General features: G+C 43.3%; 1 protein-coding gene across 4 annotated transcripts in view; it reads right to left on the reverse strand.

Moving 5' to 3' along the window:
- Positions 1–20,850, reverse strand: part of ZEB1 (zinc finger E-box binding homeobox 1) — a 128,891-nt gene that overhangs the window by 105,557 nt on the left and 2,484 nt on the right. The window contains exon 1 of one of the 4 annotated variants that reach the window (XM_080581729.1): positions 2,917–7,226. The exons of the other annotated variants lie outside the window; for them this stretch is intronic. The gene's annotated coding sequence lies outside the window, so the exon portion shown is untranslated. Of the gene's footprint in view, positions 1–2,916; positions 7,227–20,850 lie in introns of those variants that run through there. 4 annotated transcript variants of the gene reach the window in all.

Genomic DNA, 20,850 nt, shown 5'->3' on the forward strand with positions numbered 1-20,850 from the left:
AGTTGAATTAAGGCATGTTAAGAAATGACAATGAGACAACATCTAAACAAGGTACCGCTTCCCTGACCTGCTGCGAATTGTTCTTAATTGGTCCCAACAGTCAGAAATTGACTACAGAGGACATCTCCACATCTTGCACCTTCCACAGACCTACTCATTGACAGAGCCGAGGACTGCATCATTTGCCCGCAGAATAATGCTGGGACCATGTGTTTAACAATTATGCAGCCTAATATTGCTCTCTTTCAGCCCCACAATATCAGTGCACCTCAAGGAGGACAGAAGAGCAGAAGTACAGCTACATTACTGACCCCTGAGATGTCACTGCTGGTCCATCCGCACCCAGCTGTCTGGGTGACCAGAGCCTTCCAGCACAACCAGCACACCCCTCTGTACGGCACATTAGCTCTTTCCACTTTGGGTCGCCAGCCGACTTGACTAGGAATTATTTTCAATCGAGGATTAAAATCAGGATGTGAAAGCACAAACTGAAGAAGCCGTTGCAGGCGGAGTTAAATGAAGTATTGCTGTAAATAGTGTTAAAGCACGTGACACTGATTCTGCATTATTCTGTCTTGCTGAAGTCTCTCAGAAGATGTTGTTTGCACACTTTTACTAAGATTTCATCAAGATCAGAGATAAAGATTTCTCTAAACCTTTGTTTAATGGAATTATATTTCCTTCACCAACATTTTTCAAGTCATTCCCAGCAGCAACCTTTCTGTTATTTAACCTTAGCACATGGATTTGTAATTACTTCGACTGCCTTTTACTCCCTCTTAACAACTTACACATTTCTTTCTCGCAGCCAATATTGTACGTACATAACACCCCTCCCAAAGTGTTCCACAATTAGTAGTGCGGAGCTCAGTCGGCTGATTTAAGCCTTCAGTAGCTGCTACTTAAATAAGATCCAAGTCGCTTAAACGAACAGATTAGGCAGATAAGGTCTAGTTTTACTTTCAGAATGGAAGCTTGCCACAACATAACCAAATTACGGCATTTAGTGAAAGCTCAGCCCAAGAACTTGGGGCTGTCAGTAGCCAGACGTGGCAGAGTGCTCTGTCCCGCTGTCCCCAGACAAAGGGAAACCTTTTCATTTAAAGTTTTGGCCACTAGCACGTTCAACAACGATATCCTTCAAGAGCTGCAGACCACAGCGGGGCACTGAGGCTTCCTACAAACACACGTCTCACTACAGACTCGTGCCCGGCGGTTCCAGCCCCAGGAAGGCAGGCTCTCTAAACTACAAAGACATCTCTGCAGCGTGGAAAGTTGCAGCCGGAGATGAGCCGAAGGACCCCCACACGGCAGGCTTCTGGTCACCCGTTCTGCAAGGAGCTGGGGCTCTGAGGGCATTTCTGCCCGTGCCTTTATGGGCTGAGCTACTCTGAATCAGACGGCCTTCAGGGCACACTAGAATTCATTTACTCCCCCAGGCACTTGTGTTTAGGACAGTAAGTGGAATATGAGATCAGCCGTGTTAGAAGTTTACATTTGTGAATTGTCATCTGTTGGTAGCACTAGATTATGGAGCTGCCTATTTAAACTGCGTTTGTGACCAACTGCTCAGTTACAGCAGCAGCGCGCAGCTAGAATACTTTGCAGTTTCCATGAGGGGTTTTTAGCATTGTGTATCTTCCAAAAGTGAGAGACTGCTTACTCCCTTAGTGTTCATATTGCTTTAAAGAAACGCTGCTTAGTAGGTACGTCTGATTGACTGTTCCCTGCTCTGCCACGAGTTTCCTCCCCAGCTTCATCTCTCTTGCACGTCTTCCCACCTGAAGCTGGCAGAAGTTACTCTGACCTTCTTTGGAAGGCCCCGAGAGCAACTAATACCACACTACTTAGCAACTGGATACGTAATAGCAGGTTTGTTTCCTTCAACATTCCTCCCCCGGTTCAGCCTTTTCACCTCCCAGCTGGTCGAGCTGCTTCTCCAAATCCTGCCTTCGCAGCACTAAAAGCCAAAAACCAGGAGAATACGCCACATTTGGCAGCCAACAGGACTAGCCAGGGGAGCATGGGTTACTGGGAAACCTTTGACATCAAGACTGGAGCAGTCTTGAAAGAGTGAACAGAAAGAAGGGGGGAAAAAAAACAGCAACTCTTTCATAGCTTGACAGAAGAGGAGGTTGGCAGAAAGAAGAGGAGAAGAGCTGGCAGTAGATAAAAGTATAAATAGCATTTTAAGAAGAGCAGGCTCGATTTACCAATTCAAGAACTTAATATTGCAACAGAGGACTTTTGACTGTTGCTTTTTACTTCTGACTAATACACGCTCAGGAGTTTCTGGTATTTAGAAGCACCCAAGAGAGCTCAAAACATGAATCAGTTTCACTTAACTACGGTGGAATTTTTTAGTTTTGATACAGTGTGAAATGTTAAAAGTTGTGGCATATGACATTTATATGTGGATATTCTATATACAGCTTACAAGAACAAGGGAGCTTTAAGATCAAGTCGTTGCTGCCATTAACATTATACAACTAAATGGAACATGCAAAGACACCACAGTGACAAGTACGCTTTCACAAGCAGGTTTGGGATGGTCACGTACAGAAATACAAGACCCAAAGCAGCAGAGAATGGCAGGCTGTGATGGGAAGGGGAAGGGGGAACAATCAGAAGAAAAAAACAAACTACAACAAACCATGCTGCTCAGCCTGAGATAATTTTGCTCATTATCTTGACAGCACTTAACAACGGGGCTAAACTTATTCCTTAAAGCAGCAGAGTTGATCATCACAGTAAGTTCCCCAGAATTACCCTCGCAAATCAGTTATTGGTAGCCCTGAGCAGGTTGGAGGCTGAAAATTTCTCTCCCCAACACACACAAGACTTGAAAGGACGCCACTGACAGGGAAGAAAAGCTGCTACCGACACGCTGCTGGACTGCCTCCCCACACCAAATACCTGCTCTGCCCTCCTGCCAGAGGCTGCCTCCTCCGCAGCGCCGACAGCTAACGTGGGCATGGCTCCAGTCCTCGGCTTCCTCGTGTCAGAGTTACTCAGCTGGGCTGGAGCCTGTTAATCTCTGTTTCTGGGCTGTCAGCTGGGAGGACGAGGACTCCATTCCGTGCTGCTGGTGCCCAGCAGAGGAGCAGGGCGCACGGAGGAGCCAAAGCAGCCAGCTCGGCCGCACCGCAGGGCCCTCCTCGTCCCGCGGCGCCGATGGTGGACTTGAGCAACCCTGTTCTCCCTAATGCACACCAGCCGAGCTGCAAGGCTGGGTGAAAGGGCTTCACGTCTGAAAACTGGGTGCCGAGCGAAGCAGCTTTGGTTTTGAGCACAGGGAAGGGATTTTAAGCACTTAGCCACTAAGCAAAGAGAAGGGAAAGTAAACAGTGAAATATGCACGGGAGAAACCAAAGGCAACGGCAGATTTAGCACAGAGAACATCAAGTTTCCAAGTCTCGTTAAAAAAATAAAAAGCACGCTAATGCTTTTGGAATCTTACTAGATTTAGTAAAGAAAGAAATACATCTTGTCGCTTAGTGTTGTTTTTAATTTCTAAAATTAAAAGAGGCCAAGCTACTTCCTATCTTGGAAACCTTTAAAAAAATCTTCACTTAAAAATCAACTTGCAAAGCTCGATAAAAAAGTAAACAGAAGAGCCCTAAACAAGCGCACATGTAAATCGGAAAATACTGGTCGAAGTGTCAGATTAGGAAACGCTCACCCCAAGAGGTGTGGTTTGTGTTTTTTCTTCCCCTGCAGAGCAGCGTTAAGCTGTTTGGGGCAGTCTCAGAACGTGCAGGGTAAAATCGACACGAGCTGAAAACCCACAAGTTGGAGAGAAATTTCCCACAAGCCTTGTGTGAAAGACTGCCTCCTTACACTCGAGCCTTTGAATAGTGCTTTTCTTCTGAAACAAAGTGTATGAGGTACAGCGAACAAACTGTAAAGGTAACTAGGCCTTTTGTCATATAGTTCCTCCACCCACTTGTACTTTACCGCACAATAGCTCGTTTACAGATTCAGACCACTCCAGCTCCATGCAGAAACAATCCTTTATTGTGAAGTGAATCTACCACAGGAGTAAAATCTAAAAATACTGCAAAAAAAGTCTGTAACAATAGTTTAGTCGAACTCTACAATCCTGCCCTTAGAGACAAAGGCTCTCCCAATTTGAATGTGTAATAAAAGACTTAGTCACTCCTTACTGGGGGATGACTAACAGCCTGCAGAGGCAAAAAAAAGAAGATATATTTATATATATATATATGTACCATACAGTAAATCATATTAAGCTGATCATCTCTTAAAATAAGACGACCATTTGCACCAAAGCAAGAGAAGTTGTGGTATAGAAACCCATGCTACTTCCCCTCCCGTATCCGCCGGGGAGAACAAAGCACCAGGCGCTGTAGGTCCATCCGTTCCACAAAGCCCCACATGCTACAGACTGCTTTAGGTCCACCCGTTCCTCCAAGCACCAGGTGCTATAGGTCCACCCATTCCTGCCATGACAAGCCGCGGGTGTTTGTTCCCACCGGCCAGCCGGCGCGGCAGGTACAGAAGGGCTCGGTGCAGCACAAACAGCGGATCACAAGGGTCCGGCAGCAGCCTGCCCACTCAGCCGTACGTTAACGCAAGTAAATCACGGGAGAGCGGCCGGGCTGTTGGGAAAGTCTGGAAGGAAAGACGGATAGCCTACCTACACTCTACTTGCACTTTCACCTCGCAGAGAATAGTTACTCCATCCCCCACAAGCCCCCATAATAGAATAAAGATAAACGCAGGGATTATGCCAAGTTGACCCCAGGCTTTGTTCTTCCCCTCCAAGCACATTCAGTGAAAAGGTCTAAACACACATCTGATTTGACAAGCATTCAGATTCACAAAGAACGTGGGGAAAGTGAAATCATACTTGGGGCATTCATGGGTCCCTATGTCAAAGGTCACTTCGCAGTATTTCAGCTGCCGCTTGCTAAGGTCTGAAATGAACTAGTTTAAACCCCCACCACAACAGACAGGCATATTCTTGGCTGGCACAATCTATATTTCACAGCACGTTTAGCAAAGTTTAGCTCAGCAACAATATCTGGACAAACATTTAAACGCCACAACTGGCACCGTTTCATCCCTACAGCACTCTCCAGAGGGACAAGTAATCTTCCTTTTTAGCCAGATTCTTGATGACAACTCACCTCATTCATCTGCAGAATATTGAATTTTGAATTACTATTAGAAAGAAGGCTTGAACTAAGTGTTTATATGGAAAAAGCCCAGGTGTTGTTGTTTTTTTAACCTAAAAGTTGATCAGTTGATTCCAGTATAAAGAAGTCACATTCAAATTACATAGCTGAACCAGAGAGCACAAGAAGCTTTATTTAATAATTTCCCGTTGAAGTTCTCAGTTTATCAAACATCATCCGTCTTCGAACGCTCATTAAGGATATTTAAAGAAGATAACTCAAACTTAACTTTAAACAGTAGCAGGCTGAACAGCTTCAGGGCTACAAAAAAAAGGGGGGAGCAGCAACAGAAAACCTGCTGAGAAGTAACAACGGTGCAGGAAAACAAGCGTATTCTTTCGAAGCTTTTGTGAGGCGTGCTCTCCGTTCGGAGCGGCGCAGCGGTAAGCCCAGCTGTCGATTCAGCGAGCGGGGCGACTGTCACTGCAAAACAGGTCCCAGAGCAGCAGCCACGGCGCCTGGATCTGCGCCAGGTGAAGAGTTCTGCTCCCTAAAAAGCAGCATTTCTGAGGCAATGCTTCCCTTTGAACAGGTACCTACCTGTATGCGTTACGTGTAATACAGCACGATGCCGCCGGTAGACTAACAGCAAACTCCTTTACTGGAGGTAATCTCGAGCCACTTTATTCCAGAGGTGGTTTCACGGAAAGATTGTGGTACCATAGAGAATCCTGTCTACTTGCCAGCTAACTCTGTTAGCACCTTCCCTAAAGTTGAATGATGCCAGACACCAAACAGCAATGTCTCACTACTACCCCTAGCTCCCATGACAAGGTATTTCAAGTGCACCTGCCAAACAGCAGCCCCTGCTCCTTGAGGTTTCCACCAAAGGCACAGGCTCCGGTGACCCCATACACCAAACCCACCAGAGTCTGCTTCTCAAGGAAGCAGCAGGACAGGATGTTTTTAGTGGGACATGCCCCGTTAGCTGACACGAATTAGTTGCATTACATTCCCTCCTCTCATATGCTCAAGCATCAATTTAAACAACCTTTAGGCAGAAGACAGCCTTCTTCCTTTTGATAGATGTAGGTTTTGTGCTTCCTTGACAGTTTTTCTCACTTGTTCTTTTTGGCTAAGGAAATAGGTCCTCGTGAATGTCCAGATGTCCAATATGACTTCTCCATCTACACCCTTCCCCCATGAAAAACTAAGAACCCAATTTAAATAGAAAACTGATGTCATCTTAAGATGGAATATTTTGTTCCAGGGCCCTCACGCCTAAGTGGAAACCCATACGTAACAAGCTTTCCATGAGTGTCCCACTTACCGAAATGGACAAAAACATTAAAAAATACGGACACGCTTCTAAAAAGGTTTGGGACAGGAGATATGACTAAAAGGCCTTGTCCGTCCTAAGGTGAGACCCCTAGGATGACGACACAGACACCATAAATCAAGACAAGGCTCACATCTCTCCAAATCTCTTTTGTCCCCCAGTGCGAACAAAGCACATTACTTTTCTAATGACTGCCAGATCATGTTCAGGACATTATGGAAATCCTTCCTATTTTATCATGCTGTGGAAGTGAACAGATTCATCATCTTGGTGCAGCGCCTAACTAGTTTTAGAACATTCTGAGTTGTGTAGCAGGGTACGATGGCTGCAAGGTGGTTTAAGAACATGTAAGATACAGAGGAGTAAGATTTAATACAAAATAGCAACGCAGGTATTGATTAGACATCACCAATAGCATCCAACGCAGTAATATTAGGATGCTTCTGGCTGTGCGGTTTTCCCAAACACCCTTAAAAATCGAAAGGAAAGCTAAGGACACGCAATGAGTGGATCTAAAAAATTTTGGAGAGAGACTGGTCTGCTGTGGATTACATTTCAACCTTTGCTGAAGAGTTTGTGACTACAAGATACGGACAGTTTTCACTGAAGTACGCTGCAGAATTCCTGTAGGTTTTACAGACTACGTGAATTATTTCAAGAAACCTAAACTACCTGTTACAGCAGAGACGTTCATAAGCCTTATTTAAGCTGAAAAACATTGTTCATTTGGCTTCCTCCCTTCCCCACCCCCCTCCCCTGCACCCCTCGCCCCGAAACAGTCTTGCTTGGGAGTAGAGGAGAGGGAAAGAAAGGGAATGAAAATATACTGTAGGTCTACATATCCCCAAACATTCTGTCAGTCCATCATGGGGAAAAAAAAAATTAAGGATAAGTCTGTAGCCAGGTAAATTCCCGTCACAGTATTTCACAATTCACGGACTTTTTGCATAGCTGTAACTTTCCAATAAATACTTTGCTCGCACAGACATATTAAAGAGAAGCATAGAAAGTTGCTAAAGCAACCATCCGAGATGTCTCCGGATCTCTGACAGATCTCCGTGACACAGGTACCCCACGTCACAGGTACGAGAAAGGAAGGTGCGTGCTTTTCGAGCAGCAGCTCTAGGTGACATGCATTTGGATTCCCTCCACTGTTTAAAAAGACACAACCAAACGCTGAGGCAACTGAACCAAGCCTCAAGTCTCATGTTTCTCACCGAGTCTGGCAGCAGCCACCTCAGCTTCAGAGAGGACTGTCTCCTGGCAAAACCCAGCGGGGCCTCATTAACAGGAAGCATCTTCCTGGCAGAACAACACAGAGCATGACTTCGGTTACCAGAACTCACAGCTGCCCGAGAGAGAGATGTGGATAACTCGTTCCTTGAGGTTCCCGGTCAGCTGGATGAGATAGCCGAGTTCACTACCCCACCTAGGAGGGAGAGCAACGTTGTACTGACGCCTTTAGCTTCTCATAAGTACTACTCTGTTTTAGGATAAACATGAGGCTTTTTAACATTTTCCTCTGAAGCGCATCCAAGAGAATCTTCTTCCTACTCACGGAAAAGAAATCCCACAAAATTGGAGTCGCGGGGATTCAAATAGGCCCTACGACACACAGAAAAGATGGAAACAAACAGCACCTCAGATGACAAAAATCGAATCAGTATCTCAACCAAAGCACAAAACCTTTCAGGAATAAGATTCATTTCTCAGTCTGAGTCTGAAGAGAACCCAGTACTCCAGTTTGAAAGAAAGCTACAAAGCACATCCGTGGGTGTAACACAAGCCTAACAGCGCTGGAACAGGCTGTAGACACTTGCACCTGAACATCTAGCTCAACTGAAGCTAAAGGGGACCTGGTTTTCTGAAAACACTGTTTTAAATAGATGATTTGGAGCCAGAAACACAAAGGTATGGAAAGCCATGGAAAGGCGTAACAGTAACTCTTTTCTTAAATCAAATTGGTGACATGTGAACAAGCATTCAACAGAAGATGAACCAGCCAGGAAGTTTCATTATGCTCCAGCCAGCGTTAGTGACGATTTTTCCTCTATCTTTACTAGAACCCTGTTTTAAACCTACAAACAGGGAGAGACTCGTGATGTTCCCCCCTACCCTTTATTAGCTACCTAGGAAAACAGCTCATCGATTTCAGTATTTTTTTTGCAGTCATGTTTTTACTTTGGTACCACTGCAACACACTTATCTCACAGGCATAAGGACTTGAGTCATTAGACCATGAGAAAGTTTAAGTAGTACCTCTGAATAACATAAATATCAATACTGAAAGTGACGAGTAAGCTGGGATTTTAGGTGCCCCTTGTACAGTGGAGGTAAGAAAGAATAAGCCTACCAGAAGACACATTTTCTTTCTCAAAGTGAAAAACCAGTCCCTAAGATTCTCATTTCTACAGAACATGGGAAACTAAAACCAGTATTTTTGTCTTCAGTTGTTATCAGAGTGGCACAGAACATCTGGAACCTAACAGAAACTGATCTATGCCAGCTACGGTCCACACAACTAAAAATGACACCTGCCATATAGCCAGCTATCCACGAGGAATGGAAGTGATAGCTTGACCAGGACATTTGTCTGAAAATCTTCAGGAGACCACTGTTAAGCCACAGTAACACCTCATCATCTCTTCTGCTGAAGTTCTTGAGCATCAGTCAGTCTTTTGCACAAAGTGCAGTTAGCACTTGCAGTTATTAACGCAATTTAGACGATATTAGTTCTACTAACGGGTCTTTTTCTGCTGTTTTTTAAATGGTTCACTTTCGTCTCCTTGTACATGACATTATTGTCCCATGTCTCAGTGTCAACTTAAGAAAAAAAGTACTTCTGCAGTAAATAAAGATATTTCTCAAGGAGATCATAAGTCTTTATTATTTGTCAAACACCTCCCTAGAAGCAGCATTTATATTTGTAGCGGGCAAGATTTTAGGTTAGACTTATTCTTGACACAAGAAACTTGCATCCATCCAGTTTGTAAAGTAGGCCTGGAACTAGTGTATGGTTTGGGGGAGGGAGGCATGAGGAAATTGCCCCCCCTCCCCTCCATCTTCTTCATGTAGCAGTTCACTACTGCAGAGACGCCTTTAAGCACTCTACCTACAGGTAACAGCAGACAAATCAAGCAAAGGTAATTACGTGGTTCTAGACTGAACTAGGGACCAACAGCACATCACCATAAAACCTCAGCTTCCGCACGTTAACAGCGGTGCATTTGTCAAAGCTGAAGGCTAGGGCTGGCCATCAGGATTTCACATCCAGATGTGGAATACAGAGCAGCAAGCTATGAGGGTCTGTAACAGGGAGAATGCTTAAAAAAGGAAAAGATGGAAAAGTGGAAAGATGCAGTGTGCACTAGGACTATATTTTACATTTAAATATAGAACCTTATCCACACTAACCAACTAAATGATAGTTTTGAAGCTATCGGGTATAAGATCCAGATAAACTTCCCAAATTTATCTGCAGTGAATATCTACAAGGGACATTTGGGAATGGCCCACGGCTTGGCCAGCCGGACTGACACACCGTATCGCTTACTGCACAAGGTATACCCCATCACAAGACTTCTTTTATGAATGCTTTGAATAATTCAGCACAGAGAAGTTTATTCAACAGATCCTTTCATACCTGCAAACTTCTCATCGCCCGCATTTTAACCAGCTACTCCACTACTGCAGCCTAAATACCAAGAGGAGTAGAGTAACACTATCTGCCAGAGGAAGAACGCTTCTTTCTCTGTAACCTAAATACCTTTAAGACAACAAGAACCATATTTCCTACTTCTCCCTCCGGCTAAGTGAAGTTGAGCTTTCATCTGCTTTACGGTTCTTTGTCTTCAGTACTCTGTAACTTTCCAAAATCTGTCCTGAAAACCAGCCGCAGCTCAGCGTTACAGCTGTGCTGGGCCAGGTCAGCCCAATGCAGCAACCCCTCTCACAGCAGGACGTGTGTGATCATAAAAGTCGAAAGAGAAGAGAACAGTTCTGGAATTTCTACTCATATTCATTAATGCAGCTTAGGGAAGTTGCATTTGTGCACAACACACTGCTTTCAGCAGTGCCAGTTCAATTAGAGATGCTGGAGGACTTGAACAATACGTAGTCACCTCCTTCCCCTCTATCCCGTACTTTTACCCCAGTGCCTTCAGACCACCTACCAGCGACTGCCTCCCTGACCACCGGTGACTCAGGAACAGATACTTCCCACGGCACACCTCAGCCGTCACATGAGCACAGGGAAGGGCGAGGAGAAAAACCCCACAGATCCTCTCGTATTAAACTGGCCTGGAAAGTACTTTAGTTGTCTCCATCTACAGACCATCCACTCTTAGAGACTGTTAACCGAGCTCTTGTTTTAACACCAGCTTCCTTCATAAGCAGCTGAAGTTTACAGTGCCATAAAAAGCTCATATGATCACAGAAACAGTTCTTAATTGTGAAATCAAAATGCATTTTATGTGAATTAATACTGCTGTGAAGGGAGGAGTAACTGTGTAGCTCTGCAGAATAATCTAAAATCCACCCTCATTTGTTCCTTTTTTTGGAGGGGGGGTGGTTTAAGCACTTTATTAATGGAGAGGAAGGGACACTATCAATAACTTTAAGAAGGGAACCCCTTAAAGAAAATGAATTGAAGAGGCTGGAGAAGAGCTGGTATGAAAAGCGAAGTGCAGAAAAAGAGGAGTTTTTCCAAGGGACGCAGCCCACATAGCACACAGAATACATGTCCAGAACAGCCACAAGACCTGGCAGAACACAAAAAGTAACACAAGGGTTATTCCAATAGTACTCCCATTTATTAAAAGTACAATATATTACAATTGTATACAATTCCGTATAATTTGTACATTTTGTTGCTAAAGTGTAGATTTCCAGAGTCCGTATCAGTTGTATCTACAGCGATATACCAAGAAGACTCCAACAAGCAAGACAGGCTAAAACAAATGTCAGTCAAGAGATTTCTTAAAACTTAAGCATTTTAGGACAAGCTTAACCTGTTTGGACATTTCCGCCATAATCTATATGCTGAATTATTTTTGCGTTAGTTTGCAAGTCCGTGTTCACCAGAAGTTGTCTTCATTTCCTGAGCCATCAAGGAAGATCCTCCATTTAGGACAAATGAAAGCAGTGCGCCTTTTTGTAGAGCACCTTTTAGGAGCTTGCATGCCACAAAATCCAGAAAGTCTTGAAAACTGTAATTGGAGTTTAGGAGGGCAACAGCAGCCACTACTGCTTATGCAAACAGTAAACTGTAGAAAAAACAGCTTTCTTAAACACCAGATTCTTACAGCAGATAAGTGTAGCTGTCAAAATCTTGACAGGATTCCTACCTATTTTTCCTGCTACTGTGCTCTGCACACAGACTTGTACCTCTGCTCTATCCAGATTACTACAGCTTTGTATTTTAAATCCTCCTCCAGCATCTGGATTCCCTCTGTCTCAGCCAGCCATATTTCTGGCCCAGTTTCCTTCAAGTCTGTATTAGCACATCTTCCAGAAGACTTAAACCCAGCACACTTCTGCAAGGTAGATTATCTAATCCTGCAACTAATCAAAACACTAGAAAGAAAGATTAACAAGAAGGGAGAAAAGAGACACCTGCACAGTGAAAATGAAACCAAGCTGTCACGCTATTACTCCCTTCCTTCCCCCACGTGTATATACCAGGCAGGAGCAGTCAGCGGTAAGCACATCATCCAGTTAGCTCGTGGTATTTTCCCACTAGAAGGATCTTCAGCGCTAGTCGGTAGAGCACCTAGGAATACTTTTGACAGTTGAAAAAAAATTAGGTTTATTTTACACCCATTAACATGATCATAAACCAAAGGCTATTCTCTCCAGCTCCCCAGCACAGATGCCCTCCGTGGCAGGCTTGTCATTTTTTGCTTTCTAATGGAGTCATTTTATTGTATGCGAGAAGCCTCGGGCATTCTGCGCAGCCTATTACTCTGTGCTGCCCACATTCAGATGGCTAATCTGCTGTCAGCCAGGAGCTCCACAGACAAAAGGGAAGGCAGGGGAACAGCACACATGGTCGCGCACACGCGCACACACTTCGGCTACAAAATATTCCAACAGTAGACCCAAGGACCAACGAGAAGACATTTGACTCTTCTGCGGTCAAATAAAGGCATACAAGTTCTTCAGAGGTTGATGGGCTGGGTAGAAATTAAAAAAAGCCTAAGTAGAATTCCTCTTAAGATGCATTGAGGCACAAACTTGGAAGGCCTTAATGGTGAGGGCACATCTTAACTTGAAAAGTCAAATATCTTTCTATTCTTGTGATTTGCTGTACAACAACTTCAAAATGCTTACAAATATTGGTTATAATTAGAAAGATTAAATAAGGGCTAAAGATAAGCCTAAATACAAGCTAAATATAAATAAAATAATATAAATATGTCCTGTGTGACATGATTTAGGTGTTCCTGCTCTGGCAGGGGAATTGGACAAGATGATCTTTCAAGGTCCCTTCCAATCCCTAATATTATGTGATAAGCAACAGTAAGTTACTAGAACAAGACATTTGGCAAGTTTTCAATTCTAGCATTTCTATTTTCTTACCTACTTGAAAAATAACTCAGACTTATTTTTTAAAAAATATAAAGTTTCCCTATATCCCAAAACATTTTTACATAATATGCAAGAACAAATGTAGCGAAGTGATTTGCATATCATACTGCAAACAAGGAGGTTTTTGTGGGTTTGTGTGTATTGTTTTTTTAAGTTGGCGTAAAGTAAATAGATAAGGCTTGTAATTGCATACCAAAATAAAGAAAATGCCCACATTTGATAGAATTCTTACTCTTTTCTTTTCTGAACGGAAGTCCCTCAGCAGAGTCAAATATAGGACTGGCAAAAGAAACATTTTTGAGCATCAGATCTACAGGCAGTGTGCAAACCTTGTAAGAATCCTCTGTCAGGACCATAAAAATCATGACATACAATAGAGGTTTATTCATCTAGGTCTACTCATACCCTTTGCAATTTGAAAGCTAAAATTCTCATTTTTGCATGAACTGGCTTAGCTCACAGAAACAGAAAGTCTACCACCAGTTTTAGTCACTCGCACGCTCAGGTACCAGTCTGGTTCATCCTTCCCAGAAGTCCCTCCCCAGCCACACAGGCTGGTCACCGAAGGCGTGCTTTATCTCACGTGGTGAAGTGTGGAAAACTATGGCATGTTATACTGTATTATGTCAGGGGAACAATTCTTGTTTTCCCATGCTACAAGTACCCATTCAATGTTGGTTCTTGTTTCTCTTATTCCACTTTGAGGCAGAAACAGCTACCCAGCATTTTGATTCCAGGTTACTTCTAGTATTCGTTGTAAATACAGTTAAGAGTTTTAGGATTACAGTATGTCAGACAACTTTAAAATCTGCAAAAGTAAGTCTTATGAAGAGAAAAACTTGTCAGAACTGTCTTTTCCACAGAATTAGTCTGTGTGCATTATAGTACCATTACTAAGTTTACCCTACATTACCACAGGGAGCATTCAGTAGATTAATCATCAAAAAATTAAGTTATTGGGTATAATACACATCTATGAAATTAATTCCTATTGCAAACAAATTTACTCTCAGCACCCAGAACAGCTAGAATGTATCACAATGTATTAGAGCAAGTCATTCAGAAGGCTCTCACCTAAAGTTTAAGTTTGGCAAGAGCAGGGTTTTTTTGTTGCCTTTGAAGCAGAGAAGCTGTGAACTCCCCCTGCGGTACAAGTCCCAGGGAAGTACTTCTCCACTTCTGCGGCAGCACCATCCCTGGTGGTACTCTGCAACCTTATCTTTCTCTCCCACATGTTCAAGGTGAGAGGGGAAAAAAAAAAATACTGCATTTGCATATGTAATTATGGTGTAGCTCTGCAGTGAGCTAAAAATTACTGGAAGTTGAAAACAGATATGCCTGATGACCACACCTTAGCTTTTCAAATGAAAACGCTTTGCAAGGAAGGGGAAGGGACAGCAGCAGGGAAGGAAGCCAGTCATTACAACGCCAACTCTGCTTCAAAGTCCTCGTTCACCACCTCACGCTCTTTGCAGGGCCAACTGTACCTAGGTCCTTCCTGTGAACAATAATATAAGAATGAATCCAGTAGTATGTGACTAGTTCTGTTTTGCTTGAATTCCCAATACAGCTATTCGGTAAATACTAGGAACACGGGAAAATCTACGGGAAGACATGCAAAATCGGATGGAAGACTAAATAGGCTACAGATTCTGAATGAGATCTCCTTTTCCAGTCCAGAACTTGACATGCTTCGCCCTACGTATTATACAGGAACTTAAGAGAAAGAATAAAGCAGAACAGAAAGTGGGAAGAAGGAAAATCTGATGTATACCCAAGAGGACATAAGGCAGAATTTCCTCAAAGTATCAAGGAAAAACTGTTTAAATACAAGTGTTATTTAGGAAAAATGGACAACTCATCTCCCTTATGTTTTTGGACATTAAGGAAAAAAAAAAAATAAGTGTTAGATATTGGTGGGGGAGTTGTTAAAAGAGCAGACAGGAAAACCCAACCTTTAGGTCAAACCCACCAGTTTAAGAAAAAGCAACCCAAGCCCTGTAATTAAGGTATGATTTTCTGTTCTTTAGTTCGCACTTTTTTCAGATGGAATAGATTTCCCCAGGCCTTTTTCAATCATGCCACATTTGTGATGTTTTGTAATTTCATTTTGCTTTCTCCCATATATCCTCGGTGGACAGATGTCTCTACAAAACAGAAAATTGCCCTCAGTATCTGTCAGTCGTCTGTCAGACAGAATTTGGAAATGAACATTAGCTGAAATAATGAAAACATTTCATATCACAGTAACTGAAGGTGCTATCTAGCATCACTTGCCCAAGTAGCATTTGATCCTAGCAAGGCCAGGCACGCTCGATCATAGGCAAGAAATACTCTACCACATCAGATATTCAACCCCCTTTTTCCAAGCACTGTCCATGAAAGTCCCTCTCAGGAGCATGGTGCAAGGCCAGGTTTATAATCCATTTGCCTCTGGTGCTCTTGCCAGCTCCTCCAATGTAGTTCTAATACTTCACTCATGAGAAACAACAACAAAAACCACACACACACAGGAAAGCATGGAGGAAGACAGAATATCTGTATTTACTCCCCCCTTCATCTCTCCCAAAGAAAAAAACATACTAGAAAGGTGTATTTAAGCAGTAAAGGGAGAGTTATTTATTTTCCTGACACACTTCATGCCACTCTCTCATAGCAAAATCATACGGGTTCCTTAGTGCTTAAAGAAGTAGTTTCATGAGTCCTTCTCCTCAAGGTTGGTAATCATGCTTAGAGACCCTAACTGGACAGGATGGAGTGTAATCTCAGCACAGAATTGTTTTATTAAATAAAAAACAAATTTCTCTCTCCCCTAATTGAGCCCCCTAACACACCAAGAAGAACACATTCATCATCACACGCGTTCATTTGCTTTACACAGTTCTCCAAAAATAGGATAGATGGAACATATTGAAGGCCAAGGAACAAGGGAGATGCTACCAAACAGAAAGCAAACGTTTGTAAGGGAAGTGACAAAGGATACCAGTTTTCAGGTTTTAACCTTTGGGTGACAGCAGTTGTTAACCAGACTGCTTTGCAACAACAGGGTAAAGTCCTCCCGTCAAGGAGATTGTGACAGCTGGGAATGACAGCTGAAAAAGGAGCGAGCTGAAGCAGGCTGCTTTCAAACAGTATTGACTTCTCCAGGATGAGAGAGCATATTTTTAGTTAACTTCTGTTGCTCTGAAAAAACGTGTTAAAATAAAAGATACCATCACATTCCCTTAACGGCATCAGAAACGAGCACAAGGAGAGGGAAACTGGAAAAGAAAGGCCTCCTTTCTTCCCTGTTCAGGGTTCCCTGGGGGGACGAGCACACAAGCCTAAAGGAGGCTGGTTAACATGGCTAGCACTAGCCAACTGAGACATCCGAACACCGCCCAGCTGCTCCATATGCAAAGACTCACCCTTAACAAGTTTCTTCTTTCTGCTCTACCACCTACCCTCGTGGGATGTGAAGGTAAGCTGTCATGTAAGACATTCGTACAAGGAATCGGACGTATAGGCACGGTTACTGGAAGACTTCATACATTTATTTTTACTACCTGAAAGGTGCTTACATGGTGGTGAGGGGGATAGTATTTTTCTCAGGAGTACTGAAATAGATCTATAAAGCTATGCTGTGTTTAACAGCAGTCAGTATTTTATAAGTCTCATTCTTCTGGAGAGAGCTTTCCATTCTCCTCAACTGTCACACAGGAATTCTTCTAATCTACACAAGAAAGGGCCAAATAGATTACTAAATAAATAAACTAAGGCTCATCACAAGAGGAAAGCTTAAAATAATCCCATTCTTTAAAAGAAGAGGGCAAGCAAAGATTAAAAGCTACAACTGTGAACAGCTTTTAAATATCAAACTTCTGTTATTCTTTCCAATAACTTAAAAATAAGACACCAGACACAAGACAGCCAGAAAAGCAGATCGAGACCAATGAGAAATACTTGTGCAACATTGGAGCAGGAGGCACAGAAAACACACGTACAAAACCACCAGCATACAAATCCCCAAGAATTTCACAGTTTCAAGGCATCACCTAGCCAATCGAGGGCCAAGCTATTTTCTCGTTCAGCCAAAGGGGACCAGACCCGTGCTCATCTCTGCCCCAAAGGCCACCATGGTCTGCCAGACCTTCACCAAGAACAAGACCACCATCCCTCCTGTTCCACCTTCTCTCGCCTGTGCATCCCTGACCCACAAGCATGCCATTGCTCTGCGGGTTGATTTTTCTTTTTTTTTCCCCGACACGAGAAAAGGTCCCCATCACAACTCATCTATGGCAGCATCCCACAGCTGTAAGTGCACGCTGGCAAGAGGGTCCCCATCCCACAGCTGCCCCTCACCTCCAGCTCCTCCCTTGCCACGTCCTCTGCCAGGGCAGCAGCCCCCGCGCCCCCAGCAGCAGTGCTGGGGCTCGGCCTTGGCATGTGTTTGCTCGAGCAGGCTTTCGAAGCCTGACCTTTATTTACACACTTTGGGGGAATTTTTGTTTTAAGCAGGAGTTATGCTTTTTTTTTTTTATTTGCCTAGCAGTCGTTTTCAAATGTTAGAAATACCAGCCCTACGCTGAGACTCTCCTGAGACATTACTGTCCCAACAAAACCAGCATCTGAACAAATTGTGTCTGCCCAGGTGTTAACCCCACAGAAACACCCTACACATCAGAGTAGGGATTCCAATCTTAACAGCATAGGTCCTAAGTCAATTCTCTGTTTTAAATTTGACTACCTGCACATCATAGTACTTACATTGTAAGATAAGATTACCAAAATGTTCAAAAATACCAATTCTAGTTCTCTAGCTCATCATTATATCAACATTGGCTCCAGACAGGAAGTACCAGCACTGCAGATACTATCTTATTGCCACTTAGAAATGACTCAAGAGAAAACTGAGTTTCGCATATTGCCCTGTTTGCTGAAAGTACATGTTTTTCAACACAATAAACACGAAAAAGTTTACATACTTTAACCGAAAGGAATAGTAACTGCTAAATGATAAATCTGTTCTCTCTCTTTAAGGCTCCAGATCAAGCCAAATGCAAGGGTAGTCCCAAGGATTAAAAAATGGGCTGAGATTCAGTCTTGCTATAGACTTCCTGTGTGACCTTGGGTAAGTCACTTGAGAATTTAGGCCTCAAAAATAACAGGCCTCAAACAGCTGCCAGCACGAAGCACCAAAGTTTGAGACCATTGCTGCAAGCTGGGTCCTGCTTGCTCACCCGTAACTGCGAGGATCCTACCTGGTGAGCCCTTTTGGAAAATGTAGGTAAGTAGGAGGAGAACTTCAGGAATTTGATATTAGGCACTTAGAGTTCATTTCGAACCGCATTTTGAAAACTGAAGAAAGTCCTGGATATACAGTCACTAAAGCACACCACGTGCTCATCGGCGTGCAGTATCAATTTGCTAGAGTTTTCGAAGTGACCATAAACAGCTAATGAGTTGAAAGCAGTGATCTTATATTTTTGGTAAATCATGACTGAGTTTAGAAATAGAGATCCGTAAGTGCCATGTGGCTAGATCCTGCAGTTCTAGCAGCTTCCCTGCCCTACAGGACACTTGCTCAAAAAAAAGTCAGTTAAAAAAAACAAAACAAAAAACACAACCCGAACTTCACAAAACCAGGCTTTATTTCTTTAACATAGTGATACAGTTCCACGCATGTTAGAAATGTCTGCCATCCCTCACTGGCATTTTAAACCCTATTAAAACAGATGTTTCCACGGGAGGAGAGGCATTGCGCGGATATTTTCCCTTTAGATTACTCCAGCCTCTCCCCTCCTCTCCCCCACACCGCAAAACTTCCACAAGAATAAGTCACAGGACACCAAAACCACCTCGCCCGCAGCTGGGAAGGAGACGTAGCTGGCTGCAGGGCTCGTTTCCCCCCGCACTACCAAGGCAGGAGTTCGGTTACAGAGCCAGGGCCCAGGCACGCAGCTCGGTGACGCTGATATTAGCGGGACCCGCTGTAAGGCCCTGAGAAGGCAGCAGAAAGGCTCGGTGGGGAGGAATATCTGGTACAACAGGAAGCTGTCAACAGAACACTGCAGCTGAATTCACAGAGTCAGAGCCCCAGACTTAACTAAAATACCTAATCTGAATGATCTACAATTCGTAAGGCCGTGTCCCGAGTGAAAGTCCCACCTACCTACTGCTCTTCACCTGCTGTTTCAGCAGCATATTTACGATAGTCCTGTAAGCAAGGAAAACAGTTTCAGGCAGGTAACCACCTTAAAAAATCCTGCTTCAGGTAACTAACTGCCTTCAAACACTGCTTCACGACCATTAAAATAACAAGCACTGATTACTGAGAGAAAAATAAAGATTACAACACTTTAAAAAGTATTCCCATCACACTTCAGTAGCTAAAAATTAAAACAGAAGCATTACTGGCTTCTATGAGAAAAGATTTCCTTCTACGAGAAAAGATTCAAACAGCTAATTCAGTTGTCCATGTAGACCTGTTCATTGTGCCTGGAATTTTAACTTGGGCTACATTCCTCAATTCCCAAAATGCAAATTTAAATTAATGCTGGAGTGAAAGCGCGATACCTAGCGAAGAAGAAAGGGAGGGGGGCACGAGAGGAAAGGCAGGACAAGGAATGCTGTATCCCCAGCGCCGCTAACACCTGACATCCTGCCAGTAGTTAACACCTCGCAGCTCACAGAGACACGCCGTACTTCTGGCCGATTCAAAGGCACTTGGGTTCTTCTTACAGGCCGTAGCTTCGTAACGACACTACGTATGAAATGATTATGTAATAAAAATAAAAAGTAAAGGAGGAAAAACTCACGTGTAGAGCAACTGAAATAGCACTCTCACAAGTCAACCTACGTAACCTTTTAGTGACTTACTGTTACCAAGGGGGGGGGAAGCCTGCCTCATACCTTCTCCTCTCCTATCTGACAGCATGCAGAAATTACTATTTCATATACTCTTCTTCATACATATTTTCTATGGTAAAAAGAACTGAAGGTATATTTACAACAGTTTCAGAACATAAATACTAACAGTTGGTAACATCTTTTTTAAGCCAGGGAACTCTAAACATTTTGCTCATTTTACTCGTCTCGGTATTGCTGAAGAACAAGATGTCTTACTTTTAGTTTTGCTTTTTAATAGGAATTAAGATAATCATAACACATACGAGAAATGCTGAGAAAGCAACTGATCTGATCCTGCCAGCCAATTCATAATAGAATAAAAAAAAAAAACTTTTGCTGAGACTGAATTTATTAAGTTTGCACAGTATTAGCAGAGCGTGACAGTGCAGATGACTGGCAAAATCACGTCCCTCTTTTCTCCTCCCCCTTTCTCTGTCATTTTTTGACAGCAGAAGGGAGAAGGTAGATAGGAAGAGAGACTCCCAACCAGCACCGTGTTCCTGCTTTATCAGCCTGGTGCTGTCGTCTTAACACTTCGCTAACTGCTTCGGTGCAGTGGAGGTTTTCGTGTACTGGCCAGAAGTAAGGACAACGATGCAGAATAGTTTTCTTCAGGTATGAGAAGTGCCAGATTTTCTCGTTAGCGAAGGCTCTAATGGTAGCACCAATCGGCTCGTTTGCTGATCTCCTGTAGCGGCCAATAAAGAAGGCAGAAAAGGGACCAGCTCTCCGGTTAAGGAGGTAAGACTGTCTTCCCAGCTCCACTTAATGCATCAGGATGGCAGCCATAAGTTCTGGCTCTCAAACACAGGGACAAAAAAAAAAAAAAAAAAAGAAAAAGTTTACAGTACAAGAATAGCTGTGCTAAGCTTATCAACAGATAAACAGAGGGAA

The sequence above is a fragment of the Anser brachyrhynchus genome (assembly GCF_964034855.1).
Source record: "Anser brachyrhynchus genome assembly, chromosome: 2".
Classification (NCBI taxonomy): Eukaryota; Metazoa; Chordata; class Aves; order Anseriformes; family Anatidae; genus Anser; species Anser brachyrhynchus.